This window comes from Mauremys mutica, chromosome 24, assembly GCF_020497125.1.
Source record: "Mauremys mutica isolate MM-2020 ecotype Southern chromosome 24, ASM2049712v1, whole genome shotgun sequence".
In the NCBI taxonomy this organism is placed as follows: Eukaryota; Metazoa; Chordata; order Testudines; family Geoemydidae; genus Mauremys; species Mauremys mutica.
Genome location: NC_059095.1, coordinates 667573 through 685523, shown reverse-complemented (window position 1 = coordinate 685523; position 17951 = coordinate 667573).

Below are 17951 nucleotides of genomic sequence, written 5' to 3'. Positions count from 1 at the left end.
CCTCCCTGGCACTCCCTTCAATTGTGGGCTAATGTTGAGGGAGAAGAGGTGACAGATTGGATGAGTTCCAGTGAGTGAGAGGGTGGTATCTGGGGGTTGGGGCTCTTGGTGGTGTGTGAGAGGGTTCCAGGAAGATGGCTGATACAGGGGTCCTTACTGTAGGGGTAAGGGACTGACTGCGGGGCGGGGGGGGTCAGTGCTGCGAGTACAGCGCGGGATCAGGGCTTAGGTGAGGCAGGTGTACTGGGGGTGAGGGCACTAGAGCTGAGAGGTCAGTGCTGATAGCATGGCTGGGGGTCAGGGCTTAGGTGAGACAGGGTGACTATGGGGAGTGAAGGATCTGGAACCTAGGGGGATGACTGGGGTGAGTGTTGTGTATTTGGTTGTCATGGGTTTTGTTACTATGGCAACTGAGTTAGACTATTAAGGGATAGCTCAGCCGGTTTCAACCGGCTGAGTGAGCTCTCTGTTTCTGTAAATAAAATGGAGGTTTTGGTTAGCTGTCTGCTCTCTGGCCTCAAGTGATTGCTTCCTACACCGGCTGCCCCTAGGACATAACTCTGGCGACGAGGGTGGGATCCTGGTGCTGCTCCAGTAACAGAAGGAAGTAGAAGTCAAGGTAAAGACCAAACAAAGAAAAAAAGCTGCTTGTTTGCACTGACTGTGAAAGTGAAACTAAAAATCATGGCTACTCTGACCAGGCCCCTGGAGCCTTTTGATGAGAATACAGAGCAGTGGCATGTGTATACTGAGCGTTTTGAGCTTTTTGGTATTGCAAATGACATTACAGAAGCGAAGAAGGTGCCAATATTCTTAACTGTTGTAGGGGCTAAAACCTACTCTCTGCTACGCAGCTTACTACACCCTGTTAAGCCTGAGACTAAATCTTACAGTGACATTGTGGAAATCCTGGGGTCTCATTTCTCCCCAAAACCACTGGTAATTGTTGAAAGATATAGGTTCCACAAAAGTGCCCAAAAGGAAATCTTCTACTTTGAACAGGTAGAGAATACACCCATCACTGCTACTCAGATAAAGAAGGCAACCCGCGTTGACCCAGTATTATCCCAAGTTATGGACCTGGTGATGCATGGAAAATCTCGACAAACCTCTCCGGTCTCACCCGACCTTGTTCCCTACATGTCCAGGCGGACGGAGTTATCGGTCCAATCTGGTTGTTTGTTGTGGGGGAGGCATGTCATTATTCCACCACCCCTGAGATCACAGATGTTAGAACAGCTACATTCCGGTCACTGTGGAATAGTGCGCATGAAGGAAATTGCACGAAGCTATTTTTGGTGGCCTAGATTGGACAGTGCTATTGAAGAGAAGGCAAAAGCTTGTATGTCATGTCAGAGTGTAAGAAATGCACCCCAGTGGGCACCCCTACACCCATGGGACTGGCCTGAAAACCCGTGGCAACGTATTCACGTTGACTTTGCTGGCCCCCTTGAAGGAAGCATGTTCTTGGTGGCAGTAGATGCCCATTCTAAATGGCCAGAAGTCTCTATAATGCAGTCCACTACTGCAGAGAGTACTATCCAAAAACTACGAGGACTCTTTAGTCGTTTTGGTCTGCCAGAACAACTTGTGAGCGACAACGGACCGCAGTTCGTCTCTCAGGAGTTTCAAAATTTTATGAAGGCAAATGGGATACACCACATCACGTCAGCACCATATCATCCGTCCACCAACGGATTAGCTGAAAGATTTGTGCAGACAATGAAAAACGCTTTGAAATCAGCAAAGGGACAACACTCCATTCAAAAGCGTCTGGATACCTTCTTACTTTCCTATAGAAACACACCTCATGCTACGACCCAGGCTTCCCCAGCCTTTCTAATGATGGGACGACAGCTGCGCACTTGCTTTGATCTGCTGAAACCTTCTGAACCCAGACAAACTGTGCAACATCAGCAGCAATATCAAGTAATCAGACGGGCACCCAGAGCAAAAGACCGAACCTTTAGCCCAGGGCAGCCAGTTTTGGCTCGGAATTATACTTCCAGAGCTAAATGGGTCCCGGCCACAGTCATCACTCAAACAGGACCTGTTTCCTATACAGTCCGGACTGGAGAGAATCTTACCTGGCGGCGACATGTAGATCAGCTGTTGCCAGGTCATGCCAGTCTTCAGGACCCATCTGCAGTTGAGGGGTCTGATTTCACCCCTCCTGGTGAGACACCGAATCATGAGTCACCTGTTCCTGACTGTTCTCCTCCATTACTGCCGGCAGCTGAGATACCCCTTTGCCCAGCACGAGCTGATACCACCTCCTCACCTATTCGTGCTGCGGACCCTGAGCCCCTAGTACTTTCGGGTGCAACAACACCAGAAGTTCGCCGTAATCCACCTAGAGACAGAAGGCCTCCTCATCGGCTGGATCTTTAGTTAGGGCGAACCCACGGTTATGGGGCAAAATAATCCCCAGGGTTTAGCCGGGAATGGAGGCAGTCTACCCTCCTTCTCTAGTTTAGTGTGTGTTTTATTTAGGGGATGTTCTTATTAGGGGGGGAGGAATATGTTGTGTATTTGGTTGTCATGGGTTTTGTTACTATGGCAACTGAGTTAGACTATTAAGGGATAGCTCAGCCGGTTTCAACCGGCTGAGTGAGCTCTCTGTTTCTGTAAATAAAATGGAGGTTTTGGTTAGCTGTCTGCTCTCTGGCCTCAAGTGATTGCTTCCTACACCGGCTGCCCCTAGGACATAACAGTGAGGGCTGGGGGTGAGGACTGAGGTGAAGCAGGGGTGACTGGGGGGTGAGGGTTCTAGAGCTGAGGGGTCAGGGCTGAGACAAGGGCTCTAGAGCTGAGGGGTGAGTTCTCTAGGGCTGAGGTGAGGAGTGCAGTGAGGTGGGGGTCAGGGCTGAGGTGAGGCGGCGTGACTGGGGGTGAGGGTTCTAGAGCTGAGGGGTCAGGGCTGAGACGAGGGCTCTAGAGCTGAGTGGGGTGAGTGCTCTAGGGCTGAGGTGAGGAGTGCAGTGAGGTGGGGGTCAGGGCTGAGGTGAGGTGGCGTGACTGGGGGGTGAGGGTTCTAGAGCTGAGGGGTCAAGGCTGAGGTGAGGGCTCTAGAGCTGAGTGGGGTGAGTGCTCTAGGGCTGAGGTGAGGAGTGCAGTGAGGTAGGGGTCAGGGCTGAGGTGAGGCGGCGTGACTGGGGGGTGAGGGTTCTAGAGCTGAGGGGTCAGGGCTGAGACGAGGGCTCTAGAGCTGAGTGGGGTGAGTGCTCTAGGGCTGAGGTGAGGAGTGCAGTGAGGTGGGGGTCAGGGCTGAGGTGAGGCGGCGTGACTGGGGGGTGAGGGTTCTAGAGCTCAGGGCTGAGGTGAGGGCTCTAGAGCTGAGTGGGGTGAGTGCTCTAGGGCTGAGGTGAGGAGTGCAGTGAGGTGAGGGTCAGGGCTGAGGTGAGGGGTCTAGAGCTGAGTGGGGTGAGTGCTCTAGGGCTGAGGTGAGGAGTGCAGTGAGGTGGGGGTCAGGGCTGAGGTGAGGCGGCCTGACTGGGGGGTGAGGGTTCTAGAGCTGAGGGGTCAGGGCTGAGGTGAGGAGGGGTGACTGGGGGGTGAGGGTTCTAGAGCTGAGGGGTCAGGGCTGAGGTGAGGAGGGGTGACTGGGGGTGAGGGTTCTAGAGCTGAGGAGTCAGGGCTGAGGTGAGGGTTCTAGAGCTGAGGGGTCAGGGCTGAGGTGAGGAGGGGTGACTGGGGGGTGAGGGCTCTAGAGCTGAGGTGAGGAGGGGTGAAGGCTCTAACGCTGAGGGGTGGCAGCGCTAGGGCTGAGGTGAGGCGGGGTGAGAGCACAGCTGAGGGGTGCTGGGGTGTAAGGGCAGGCGAGCCGAGGGGGGTGAGAGGGAAGAGCTAAAGGAGGGTAACTGACGGGAGGATCTGGGGGTCAGCACTGGAGGCATGACAGGGGCCAGGACTCCGGGATGGGGCGTGCAGGAGACCAGTGCCCTGGCGGCGCGGGAGCGCCGCTTGGGCGGGAGAGAGACTCGCTGGGGTGTGAGGTCCGCGCCCCGGGCTGAGGGGACCGGAGCGAGGTGGAGAGGCCAGTCCCTGCCCGGGGGCTGCGTGGGAGATGGGGAGGCCGCCCAGGGGCAGGGCGGGGGTACGATGCTCATGCCTCAGGGGCTGGGAGGGGGAGGCGCGGGGGTCCCAGCCCCCTCCCCCGGTCCATGCTGTCAGTAGCAGGCGGGGAGCCGCAGACAAAGAGCCGGGGCCGAAGCCGAGCGGGCACCGGGGCCAGGAGGGGCGGCCCGGGGGCGGGGACGCGGCGGGGGGAGCCAGGGGGCGGCGGCCAGAGGCACCGGGGAGCCAGGACCGGGAGCCGGGAGCTGAGGCTGTACTCGCCGGAACAAAGGCTCCTGCCCGGCCGGGCTCGGGCTGAAGGGAGCGCGCCGTGGCCTGGGGCTCCAGAGCTAGCAGCCCTGGGGGAAGGAGCCGCTCCCCGGAGCGCCATGCCCCCCAAGGAGCCCGGCTGCGCCTGGTGGATTCTCCTGTCCCTCTGCAGCTTGTGCGCGGCTCAGCCCCCGGAGAGCCAGTAAGTACCGGCCTGGGGCAGTGCCCCACCACGTCCGGGTCACCGGGTAGAGACCCCAGCTCTGCAGCCTGGCTCTGGGGCATCGCTCCCTGCCGCTGGCATGTGGGGGAGCCCCCTAAGTTCTCAAGGCAATGCCACCCCTTTCTCCGAGCAGGAGTCATAACACCTCCACCTTTTCCTTCCCCCAACACGGAGCAGACCCTGCAGGTAAGGAGGGGAGGTGTGTAGATGGAGAAACCTTTCTACCCGTGTAAGGAGCTGTTAAGTGATGGCTCACAACACAAATAACCCTAAATCGATTCATGCAGCATTCTCTTCCCAGTAACCTCAGACAGGGTCGCAAACTGGAGGAATATGCCGGAGGAAACAAATATATTTGATAGTTAATCCTCATACAACGGTCTCTGCAAAAATCCAAACTCTCGAGGGGGTGCCTAATACTTGTTTGGAATGTCTTAAACACAACCTTAGGGAGCATTTATGTACAAATACTTGTTTAATGCAATGGTATGAATATGGAATGTTAAATATGAGCTTTGATCTGCTAACCAGTTATTGTAATAGTTTGAGGTACTGTTAGTTTCCCTGGGAGGAGGTGTTTACTGGAAGAACATGTGACACTCTCTTGCCTGGAATATCATCTGAGGAGTTTTTGTTTGTTTTTAACTTCTGTGAAAATCTTCTCATCTACTTTATAGAAACTGAGTACACAGTTAGTTCCTATGCATTATTTTTGTTTAGTTTAATTTTTTTGAAGTTTGCTTTGTTTTATTACGGTGGTTTGTTACCAGTCCACACTGAATAGCTGCTTTAACTAGATGCCATGAAGACTTCCTATTTTCTCTTGCTTACTAGAAAATATTTCACATCCTGCCAGTTCCTGCCAAGTTTTAGTGTAACCTGGCAGAGCCGTTAGTCAAAAGTTCTTGCATGATCTGTCAGGTTACCATCAGAAGTATCCAAGCTAAACATTTAATTTTCAAGTACAACACTATTAAATGACTTAATTTAAAGACCACATCAACAAGCTGATATTCCAGAAAAAAAGTTAAGAGTTGCTTAAAACAATGTGGATACATATGTTTCATATATGTTACTGCAGACCAATACTTATGTGACAGTTAAAAGTATGCAGTATTTTTGTAGCCCTGTCGGTCCCAGGATATTAGAGAGACAAGGTAGGTGAGATAATATCTTTTATTGGACCAGCTTCTCTCCCCAACAGAAGTTGGTCCAATAAAGTTTGAAAGTAATGATTTAGTACTGGATGCAAATGAATTTTTATCTCTCCTCCAAATAGATTGGCTGTGTTTTCCTAACCAAGGATATGCAGATTAGGTAGCAATCTGGTGAATTTTTAAACTTGCGGCCACAGGACGTTTATTCTCAAATTCTTTAAGTTCTAAGTATCCAGTGCAATCTGACTGAACTACCATAGAGAGCTGAACTTATGTTGGGTGTAATGGGATCTCCATGGCAATGAGGCCTGCTGAGAGAGAAACACTGGGTTGGAATTTGCTAAAAGGTGACTTGGGGGCTGTAAAACACCATCAACCGCATCCCAGAGTGATAATTAATCATGGGCTAAAGTGACCCAACTGCTGGAACCATAGTGAGGCAAGTGGCTGAAATATGGTTTAAAGTGTGTGACATGAAAAATTATCTTATAAAAAAATTCCATTGGGGGGGAAAGAAGCAGAAAGATGTATGATGTCATAAAGAGGATATAAATGTATTGCTTACAGTATCATACGCCAAAGACATTGGAGACTGTAATGCAAGAGACTATAGTGCATTCAGTCTATAAATTTATGGCATGGTGCCATTCAGTATGGGAAGATCATAAGTGTTCCCATCGTAACTGTACACAAGATTTTATTATGTATGGTTATGAAGTCTTTCAGGGCAGTTTTAAAAGTGAAAATGGGACTGTTAGAATACTTCTTCCAAAGCTGTGATTTTTGAAAATTAAACAATAAAAAGTGGTAACACATTGTTCAAGATGTAGCCATTTTAACAGAAGCTGAGTGATGAGCAGAGCTGGGAATGTGACCTCAGATCTCCTGACTCCCATTTCTAAGCTTTTATCACTAACCTTTGCTTCCTCTTTTAAAGCAGGGGGTTTGGGAAGAGGCAGAGATGGGGGAAATTAAGGCCAAGGTTTTCAGAAATGGCTGATGATTTTGTATTCCTCAATTTTGTAGGTGCCCAACTTAATATGCCTCAGTTGAGCCTGACATTCAGAAAGTGTTGAAGCACCCACCTTCTGAAAATCAGGTTTCTCTGAGGTATGTTAAGTTTGGCACCCAAAATAGTCACTTTTAAAAATTTGGTCTAAAGTGCTTAAATACAGGATATTATATATAATGCTAAACTGGAGGGCTCTGACTGGTGTCACCAAATTCTTCAGTGTGCATCAGCCTTTTCATTTACAGCAGACTGTACTTAACTGTGTATGTTAGTATGTATAATTAGGACATCAATACTAGTACACTACAGTTGAATTGTATCAGTAATTCAGGCTCCTATTCGTGGCAATATGACTGCAGTTCTATAAATGTGAATATATCTGGTAAAGTACAGTTGAGAAACAGCTATATATTGCTGTGATACAGAATAATTGAGCTTAGAGCTGGTTTCAAAGTACTATAAAGTCTAATTAGTACAATATTTATTTTTATTGATACTTAGGATCCTATATATAAGCCAAAGATACAAGTCACACTTTCTGCAAATTGCTGCTGCAATTTAGAGCTAACACTTGTTGCTTTATTTGTTCTACTGCTGTTTGTCATGTGGAATTCTTTAGGTAGCATGCTGATATAAACTGACTTCAAAGGATCTCTTTGAAAATGAGCATTAACTAATGTACACATATCAGGAACTGCTATCTTGTTTATTAGAGAGAAATGGTGCCCAAAGTGTGAACATGTAAAAGTGTTCTACAGATTGGCTGGGAAGCTGCCCTCATAATTAATATGAAGACTTGATCTTCAGAGACTACAAAACTCCTATGATGATGGCCCACCTCTCCTCGTTGGATCAAGATGGAACATTACAGTCACTTTTTTTTTTAAGTAGATGAAGCCAGTGAAGATAGCCAGACTGCAATCTGCTCCATTTTATGCATATTAGGCTGAGTCCCAAGCTCCTGGCATGTTGCCAATGTGGCTGTCCTGGAGGCAGACTCTAGATGACTGTATTACAGGATATTTTGCCCTTTTCTTTATGTTAATATTTTAAATAGTTTCATGCTGTTTGGCACCTTGGTCACCTCACACTTTGTTGCTGTTTTCACTGACTATCCACTTCCAACCTTATTCCCCAGGGGCTATTTGATAGCAGCACCTTCTGTTTTCCGATCAGGCATAGAGGAAGCTGTTAGTGTGACCATCTTTAACTCAATCAAGGAAACAACAGTCCAGATTCAGCTAGTGGTCAAAGGAGAAACAGTGGCACGAGGCCATGGAGCAGTTCTGGGTAAGTTCTCATTTATGGGAAACTGAGTAAGAGCTAGTGTACAAGGCAAAGTGCTATGGGGAGCTCTTTAGCATCTTTTAGAGAATGGCTTTTAATAACACTGAAGCTGGAACCATAATAATTTGTAAACCATTTATTGGTGCAGAATGTTCCCAGCTTTGATTGCACTGGCTTGACTCTGGTTCATGGTTGTCTGAAATGATCAACACTGATGCCTTTGAAACACTAAGATACACGGAGAATTTTAATGCAGGTGATGCACTAGTATTCAAGTGGTCAGGTGGATATCTAGATTCCCATTGGAAGCCTGAGCTTTCTCATTGAAGGAACTATATTAGGATAAGAGAATAAGGTTGAATTTGAGGAAGAATATGACATCTCTGCAAAAACATCAGAATTCTTCTAACCCTGAATCTGAACTTAGTGGGGAGGCAAATTCTCCCCCTTCAAGATCCATCATGGAGACTTTCCTCTTCATTATAGAGAGAGGTGATAACTTTGGTGCAACTAGATACCCTTTAGGATTGAAAATCAAATCCATCTTTCCTGTCTGGGAAGACAAAAGGGGCTTTGACTATGTCTCACTTAGCACATTTGTTACAGTGTAAAACAAATTACACTGGTGAAAATGGTGCTCAGCAGTGCTACCAATGATGGAAGCTGTAATGTAGACTGGACTCAGACAATCAACAGTATTTTTTACCATTATGTTTAACACTGCTCTGGGCAAAGCTCAGGAGAAGCATTGATGCTGTGATCTTAATGACTGCCTACTAACTGAGGAAATCTCTGAAGTCTACCCTCTTGGTTCATAAGCTTTGAATAAAACAGCTCCTGAGCTGGGATAAAGAAGAGTGATCCAGAGGTGGTTGGGTCAGGCAGGGCCTGTAATTTTATGGGCTGTGGCTGCCTCCATGAAAAGAGAGAACGAGATTTTGGTGGGCCTAAGAGTGTTCCTAGTCATCTTAGTTGGCTTTTATATGGGTAACTTTATTACAACTAATGGGGACTACATGTATAAATCCCTCACTCATCATTAAGAGAAGTCATGATCCATAGAAAAACTCCCCTTTAAAATAGGTTTCATTTCCTTAAGGGAATGTCTCTGGTTTTATATTTCTCCTTCTCCCCTTGCAAATTGGATCACTCTTATTTTAGGTCCCAGGTTAGCAGAGAGCTGTGCTGGGCTGGCTACATAGATGGGTGTGGTATTTGTACATGTGGGTGAAACCAAAGAAATCTTAGCTATGGTAAGATACAGCAACCAAAATAGACTTTATGGGTTTCTAATGAGGATGATTCAAGTCACAGGAAAGGCCAGATCTTTGGCAGCAAAATATTCTAGTAAGCTTCCTTGTGGCCAACCCCCAACCTTAGTTGCGTACTCTAACCATAGAGCACTTTGCAGTTTACTCTGAGAAAAAGTTATGAATTAACATACCCAGTCAGGCCAAGTTTATAGTGAAGAGGCCAGCTATATATAGTTTCCTTCCTCCCACCTCTGCTGCTGGTTTTGCACAGTGCAGAAAAAATTATTTCCACTAAATCAAACCATTATCAGGGGACCTGTCAGTTGGAGGCATCATGACGGTTTCCCTCCTCTGAGCCCTACTTGACTTAGAAGTAAGTGCTTTAACTCAGAAAGAATAACACAATGCCATAACTCTCTCTCTCTCTCTCTCTCTCTCTCTCTCTCTCTCTCTCAGATAAAGGGACAATCAAGCTTAAGGTGAGTGTCAAGTGTTATTCATATAGTGTTGGGGAGAGAGAATATTCTAAGACTACTAGATAATTAGCAGCCGGAGAAAATGAGAATCAATTTAGGGATGAATTAATAGCCTTGGTTTGTGCAGCCTTCAGGATTATGTTTCATATGAACTATATATGCAAGAGTTGAGCAATTTATATGGGTGATTGCTCAATAACAAATTCATGACTAGGTTATTTTATAGATGTGGTGCTGTCTAGGATATATAACTGTCAAGGAATACAGGATGTACACAGAAGTTCTCAAAACATGTCGAGAAATTACTGGATATCCACTGGAAATCATTCCAGTAATAACATGTTCCTACTGATCTTCTGTTGCTACATAGACTCTTTCCCGGACTTGTGCAGGTTTTAACTTCTGGCATTGGTAATATTGCAACACAACCGAGAGTGAATAAAATACAACCATGTTAACTTTGGCTTGCACTAGAAACATGGGGAAGTTACCTTTATGAGGTAAAATAATCATCATGCTTAATTTAAATGCAACTAAGGCAGAAAACTCTGTTAAAACAAAACAAAAAAATCACTATACACATATATAAGGAGATGATATGAGTTTTAAATAAATGGAGGAACATCTGAGCTTCATTCAAATGTCTAGGACATTGGGATTTAAGTCTGTGTCTTTTACATAAGCAGGACATCCTGGGGCTGATTTCCCCCCTGCTTTGCATGTTGCATAAATCATTTACCTCTGTGCCAAGTGAGCATTAAATGCTGCCACATTAGAGTTCACCACTTACTTGCATTGGAGGTAGTAATTTTACACCCACTTGGCACAGGGGTAAATGACAATAGAGGTGCTAGGCAGGCCCTTAATATGTCATCTTTGCAAGATGGTCTCTTACTTCCATGCTGATATCAAGTATGTTTGTATTTTCCAGGCTTCTGAAATATTGGATATAAATTAAATAATAATAAAACCAAGCCATATGTATTTTTAAGTGCCACCAAAACCTTTGGTTCCATAAGAGGTGTTTAAATATGCTATTCTGGTATATAATGTGATCATGATTTTCTCTGAATGTTTATTACTGCTGCTGTGACAAAGTAGGAGTAGGAATGAAAGACAAAGTGGTGTATTAACATATTGGATCTACTTGTTTTATGCAGGACTTGTTTTGGGGTAGTTATCTCCAATGGCAGATGGAGGATGGAGAACAAATCTTATAGTAATTCAATTGTGACATGTTTCTGGAATATTAGCAATACATCACTTTTAAGAAGCTTGTAGGGCTGTGGGGTCTGGATAATTCATTGGATTAGTCGCTATAACTGTGTGATCCAGACCAGAATAAATCCACATCATCCTTGAGTATTAATAGTATAATAGAAATCTAGAGTTGGAAGGGACCCTTGCGAGATTATCTAGTCCTGCCTCCTGTGCTGCAGCAGGACCAAACTATGCCTAAACCACTCCAACAAGTGTTTGTCCAACCTGTCCTTAAAAAACTCCAATGATGGGGATTCTACAATTCTCTTGGAAGCCTGTTCCAGAGCTTAACTACCCTTATTGTTAACGTTTTTCCTAATATTATTGGTGAACTGCAGTAGTTTTTGTTGCAGTTCAGCACATTTGGAGTTTCTCTTTCATATGCAGTGCTGTATTAATGCATGTGAATATAAGCACTTTACTGTTGCAGCAGACCTAAGTGTTTCATAGGAAGACCTATGATGTGTTGCTGCAACAGAGCATGGATACCTTCACTGCATCCACAACACGATAATTGGTTTACAAATAAATCAAAGCAATCTGTCAGGATTATTTGGAAGTTGTTTCATATCCATAAGCAGTTTGGTTGCCCTTTTCTTCACCTTTTCCAGTTCCGATACATCTTATTTGAGATGGAGCGACCAGAACTGCACTCATTATTCAGGGAGGGAGGTAGCATGGATGTATATAGTGGCATTAAGATATTTTTAGTCTTGTTATCTATCCTTATTCCTAATATTGTTTGCTTATTTGACTGCTGCTGCACATTGAGAGGATATTTTCAGAGAGCTATCCATGATGACTCCAAGATCTCTTTCTTGAATGGTAACAGCTAATATAGACCCCATCATTTTGTATGTATAGTTGGGATTTTTTTTCAAATATGCACTTATCAACATTGATTTCCATCTGCCATTTTGTTGCTCAGTTACTAATTGCTTCCTATGTTCTAACCACTTATTGATCCATAAAAGGACCTTCCCTTTTATCCCATGACTGCCTATTTTGCTTAAGAGTGTTTGGTGAGAGACCTTGTCAAAGGCTTTCTGAAAGTCCAAGTACACGATATCTACTGAATCAACCTTTTCCACATGTTTGTTTGGCCCCCTCAAAGAATTCTAACAGACTGGTGAGGCATGATTTCCCTTTACAAAAAACATGTTGACTCTTCCCCAAAACATATCTTGTTCATCTATATGTCTGATAATTCTGTTCTTTATTATGGTTTCAACCAGTTTGCCTGGTACTAAAGTTAGGCTTACTGGCCTGTAATTGCCAGGATCACCTCTGGAGCCTTTTTTTAAAAATAGGCAATACATTAGCTACCCTCCAGTCATCTGGTATAAAGATTGATTTAAGAGAGAAGTTACATTCCACAGTTAGTAGTTCTGCAATTTCATATTTGAGTTTCTTCAGAACTCTTGGGTGAATACCATTTGGTGCTGGTGACTTACTGCTGTTTAATTTATCCATTTCTTCCACAATCTCCTCTACTGACACCACAATCTGGGACAGTACTTCAGATTTGTCACCTAAAAAGAATGACTCCGGTCTAGGAATTTCCCCCATAACCTTTGCAGTGAAAACCTATACAAAAATTTCATTTAGCTTTTCCACAATGGCCTTGTCTTCCTTGAGTGCTCATTTAGCATCTCGATTGTCCAGTAGCCCCATTGACTGTTTAGCTTCTGATGTACTTAAAATTTTTTTGCTGATAGTTTTTGTGTCTTTAGCTAGTTGCTCTTCAAATTATTATGTGGCCTGCCTTATTATACTTTTAAACTTAGCTTGCGACAGTTTATGCTCCATTCTATTGTCCTCACTAGGATTTGACTTCCAATTTTAAAAGGATGCCTTTTTGCCTCTAATTACTTCTTTTATTCTGCTGTTGAGCTATGATACCATATTTTTTTTCGGTCCTTTTACTTTAAAAAAAAAAAGGGTTATACATTTAGTTCGAGCTTCTATTATGGTCTTTTAAAATTGTCTTCATGCAGTTTGTAGTCATTTCACCTTTATGAGTGATCTTTTTAATTTCTGTTTAACTAGCTTCCTCATTTTTGTGTAGTTCTCCTTTTTGATGTTCATTGCTATTGTCAGGGCTGGCTCCAGAACCCAGCGCACCAAGCGCGTGCTTGGGGCGGCATGCCGCGGGGGGCGCTCTGCCTGTCGCCAGGAGGGCGGCAGGCGGCTCAGGTGGATCTCCCGCAGGCGTGCCTGCGGAGGGTCCGCTGGTCCCGCAGCTCTGGTGGACCTCCTGCAGGCATACCTGCGGATGCTCCACCGGAGCCGCGGGACCAGCGGACCCTCCTCAGGCACGTCTGCAGGAGGTCCACTGGAGCCGCGGGACCGGCAACCGCCAGCACGCCCCCTGCGGCGTGCCGCCGTGCTTGGGGCGGCCAAATTGCTAGAGCTGCCCCTGGCTATTGTGGTGGGTTTATTTCACCCTACATGGATGTTAAATTTAATTACATTATGTTTGCTGTTATCAGCTGATATTGTTTGCTGATTCAGCTATATTCACCTCTTGGACCAGATCCTGTGCTCCACTTAGGACTAAATCAAGAATTGCCACTCCACTTGTGGGTTTCAGGACTAACTGCTTCAAGAAGCAGTCATTTATGATGTCTAGATATTTTATCTCTGCATCCCTTCCTGAAGTGCCATATACTCAGTCAATATGAGGATAGTTGAAATCCCCTATTATTATTGGATTTTTTGCCTTTGTATCTTCTCTAATCTCTATGACCATTTCACAGTCACTGTCACCATCCTGGTTAGGTGGTTGATAGTATATTCCTACTGCTATACTCTTTTTGGTCATACCCCAAGGTTTGTTGTTTCTGCTCTGCAGTTTGCCTGTGGCTGATATTCATTCTGTTCTGTCCAGTGTTTAAATTGTACTTGGGAATCCAGTTTCAGAAGGGGTCTGAGACATTTCTTCTTCTTTTTTATGTAGTCAATGTACTTATCCAAATGCACTTATCCATTACCACCTATCCTTTCATAGCAAGAAGACATAATGCGAGGGGAACTATAGATAATATCCATAGTTAGAGAAGCCTCTGTAGACTTGTTCACCCAAAGCTTGCATCTCACTATTGAATATGATCTGCAGTCATTATTGATTTCATACTTTGATAAAGGCAGTGTATTGCTCCCTTTCACTTTTAAATTATCTTGAACTGGTATCATAATGTCACTCTGACAGATTTTTTAATATTTGTGTTTTCATTTAAAGATAGTTCGTTGTTGTGTATTTGGTTTGTATGTTTGAAACAAAGGGATAATTTTAAATGGAGTGAGTGTGCAAATGTGGGTCATTTCTTTCAGTAATGCCATATACTTTATAATATGCTTAATTATTTCCCTATGTAAAAAACTTGAGGTATATCCCAGAGCGTTAGCAAGCATCCAAATAATCTCTCAATTTCTGAGGAGCATAAAATGTTTAACTCGGTTGTGTGGCTGAGTCTCACTCTTTTATATGTGATCACTTTCATCTGTGGTGAGTGTGAAACTCCTGTAACCCTTCTATCAAGTGGTGTTGACAGAAACAAGGGCTGGTTTCAATATCTAGTGGTTCCTCTTAATGTTACAAAACAGACCTGGCTTTTGAACCTCCACCCAGAAATCTGGGAAAACCAAACACCACCACTAGGTGCCTCTAAGAGGCAATTCTTGCCTACTCGCAAGTACTGAGTCTGTGTATAATAAAAGAAAACTTTTATTAAAAGGGAGAAGGAACTCAGCATTAATTTGGGAAAACACCATAACAATGTTTCAAAAGTATGCAAACCACAAGCTCACACCCACCCCACGGTATCTTGGGGAGTAGTCCTTTGCCTCCGTTTTCCATCTTATGATGTTGAAGTCTGATGGGTGAATGATCCTTTAACACACCACTCCTCTTTTCCTCTGCTGCACCCACTCACAGTTGGTTGTTTGAAGTAAAAATCCCAGAATTCAGGGTTTGTTCACAGGGGTTCACCTCCCTGAAAGGGGGTTGAGCAATGTTACTTCTTCCTGCTGATGTTGTCTCTGCCATCTTTGCTGCTGCTCACCACTGTCTCTGTCATCGCTTGCTGCTGCTGAGGTTCCACCACTTAGACAGCTCTTAGTGATTTTACCAAGTAGTGAGGAAACTTGTTACTGCTGTAGCCTCTGCATTGTTTTTTGTTGCACACTGTCCCCTTCTACCCACTCATCAGTGATTTCAGTTCTAATGATCCCTGAGCAGACACAGGAACTCTATTTGACTCTGATCAGTTCTGTCTTTAAATGTCAGAAGTAAAGGATCTAATGGTATTTAGGACACTTTTTAAACAGAGTCTATACCCTCAAGTAGTAACATCTGTCCCCAACCGCTCTGACTTTCACTTGGATTTGGCATCACTCCCCCCTGCTTAGCAAGTGAGGTTAAGTTAGGGTGACTCCTCAATTAGGGCATGTAAGTATACTTCTGCTGCCTGTTAGGGATAATAATATTTAAATACCCCTGTGTTCAAGACTAAAGTGAATTTTAACCCAAAACAGCCAAAATTGATCACTTTGGGAAAGCAGGTCTGTCTGGTGATCACCTTGGCACAGTAAATGTGTCTGTGCAAATACTGTCTGCTCCTGAGGTCTTTTCCCCCAATTCATTAATAGATGGCATGGGAGAACTCATTCAGACCATGGATTACACTCCCTTTCCACAATCTAAATGCATTTGCCCTGCGTTTGATCAGGAGAGCAGTGATGGACAGCCACATTTCAGGGGACACTGAGGGAAAATTAGTAAATACTGCTCCCCAAAAAAGCCTGACTTGACCTTGCAAATAGTAATTATGTCATTGAATAAAATAGCCTCTCATCTCTGTACCAAATGTGTGAAACAAATACTAAAATTGTTTCTGGATAACAAAATAATGACACAGAGGACCTGAGAAAGATGATTTTTTTCATAGTTGCACATTGGGACCCCATTGTACTAAACATTGTTTATTACATAGTTAGAGACAGTCTCTGCCGCAAAGTGCTTACAATCTAAATAGACAAAATAAAGAAAGAGTGGGAGAAAGGAATTACTGTTTCCACAATTTACAGATAGGACAAGTCACTGAGTCTGTGCCTTAGTTCCCTAAGTCACAGAGAGGGTCAGTCCAATGCCTTGACCAAAAGACCATCCTTCCTCTCTCAGCTTTAAAATATCAAGGTTTAGATTTTGTTTCTTTATGAATAAATTGTTTTTGCAAGGTCCAATGTCTTCTGAAATCCTGTACATTTCCTGCTGTCTTCTCTAAAGTCTTGTTGCTTCCTCAATCCAATGTATCTCATTTGGGCTTTGTCTTGCTATTCTGCATTAATCTGTTTCCTTTAGGGCAGATTGTTCTTTCCAAGCTCAAATTATCCTTGATATGCTGAGGAAATTCAGATTTATTAGACTTTCTGTCTGATTTTGGGGTATGGTGGTGGTGCTTTGGCAAGGAGAATGGCAACCTATCTTAAATATAGAGAAGTCGAAAGCCACCTGACTTGGTCTATGATGTCATTGATTATCATTCCATTTGACACAGTTTCCTTTTATGGACCATGATTATTCCTTCAACAATTGCTAAGACGTTTATTTGGATGATGGGATATCCTTTACCTTAGTTTATCTTGTTAGGAGTACGTGCGGTCTGTAGTGAAGCACTGATTTTTATTGCTGAAAGGGTAGTGGTGGAGTTCAGTGCTAGAATCTCTAGATTGGCAGCAGCTAGCTTCTTTAACTCAATTTATTTCTTAGGGTTCACTTATTCATTCTGGCCTTTGGTGACGGGTTGCCATCTGCCTTGACTTTCCCACTGACAGCAATAGCAGTTCTGTTTGTGGATCCATGTTCAGCATGCTGTAGCTTTATTAGTCAAATGTGCTGGCCAGAAATAGAATAGAAATGTAGGGCAGGAAGCAGGGCCAGCTCCAGGGGTTTTCCCGCCCCAAGCAGCCAAAAAAAAAAAAAGCCACAATCGCGATCTGCGGCAATTCAGCGGGAGGTCCTTCGATCTGACCGGGAGTGAGGGACCCTCCGCCAAATTGCCGCCGAATAGCTGGACCTGCCGCCCCTTTCCGGAGTGGCTGCCCCAAGCACCTGCTTGCTAAGCTGGTGCCTGGAGCCGGCCCTGACAGGAAGAGACCTCAAGAGGTTATCAAGTCCAGCCCCATGGACTGAAGCAAGACCAAAAATACCCAGACCATCCCTGCCAGGTGTTTCTCCAGTCTATTCTTAAAAATCTCCAATGACAGGGATTCCACAACTTCCCTTGGAAGCCTGTTCCAGAATTTAACTAACCTTATAGTTAGAATGTTTTTCCTAATATTAAATCTAAATCTCCCTTGCTGCACGTTAACTCCTTTTCTTCTTGTCCTACCTTCGGTGGATATGGAGAACAATTGATCACCATTCTCTTTATAATAGCCCTTAATGTATTTGAAGACTTTTATGAAGTTCCCCATTGTCTTCTTTTCTCAAGACTAAACATGCCCAGTTTTTTTAGCCTTTTCTCACAGGTCAGGTATTCTAAATTTTTTTATCATTTTTGATGTTCTCCTCTGGTCTGTCTCCAATTTATCCACCTCTTTCATAAAGTGTGGTGCTCAGAATTGGACATAATACTCCAGCTGAGGCCTCACCAGTGTTGAGTAAAGTGGGACAATTACCTCCTGAATCTTGCACAAGACATTCCTGTTAATACACCCCAGAATGTAGTAAGTAATGTTAATGCACAATGTAGTATGTTAACATTTTATAGTATCATTGCCTTAATATATATATATATTTTTAAATACACCCCAGAATGATATTAGCCTTTCTTTCAACTACATTACATTGTTGACATGTAGCACAGAACCAGGCAAGGTCACGGTGGTGTTATGAGTCACTTGAAAAAGTAAAATAATAAAATTGTCCCATTGTACTCAAACTCTGATCAGTTC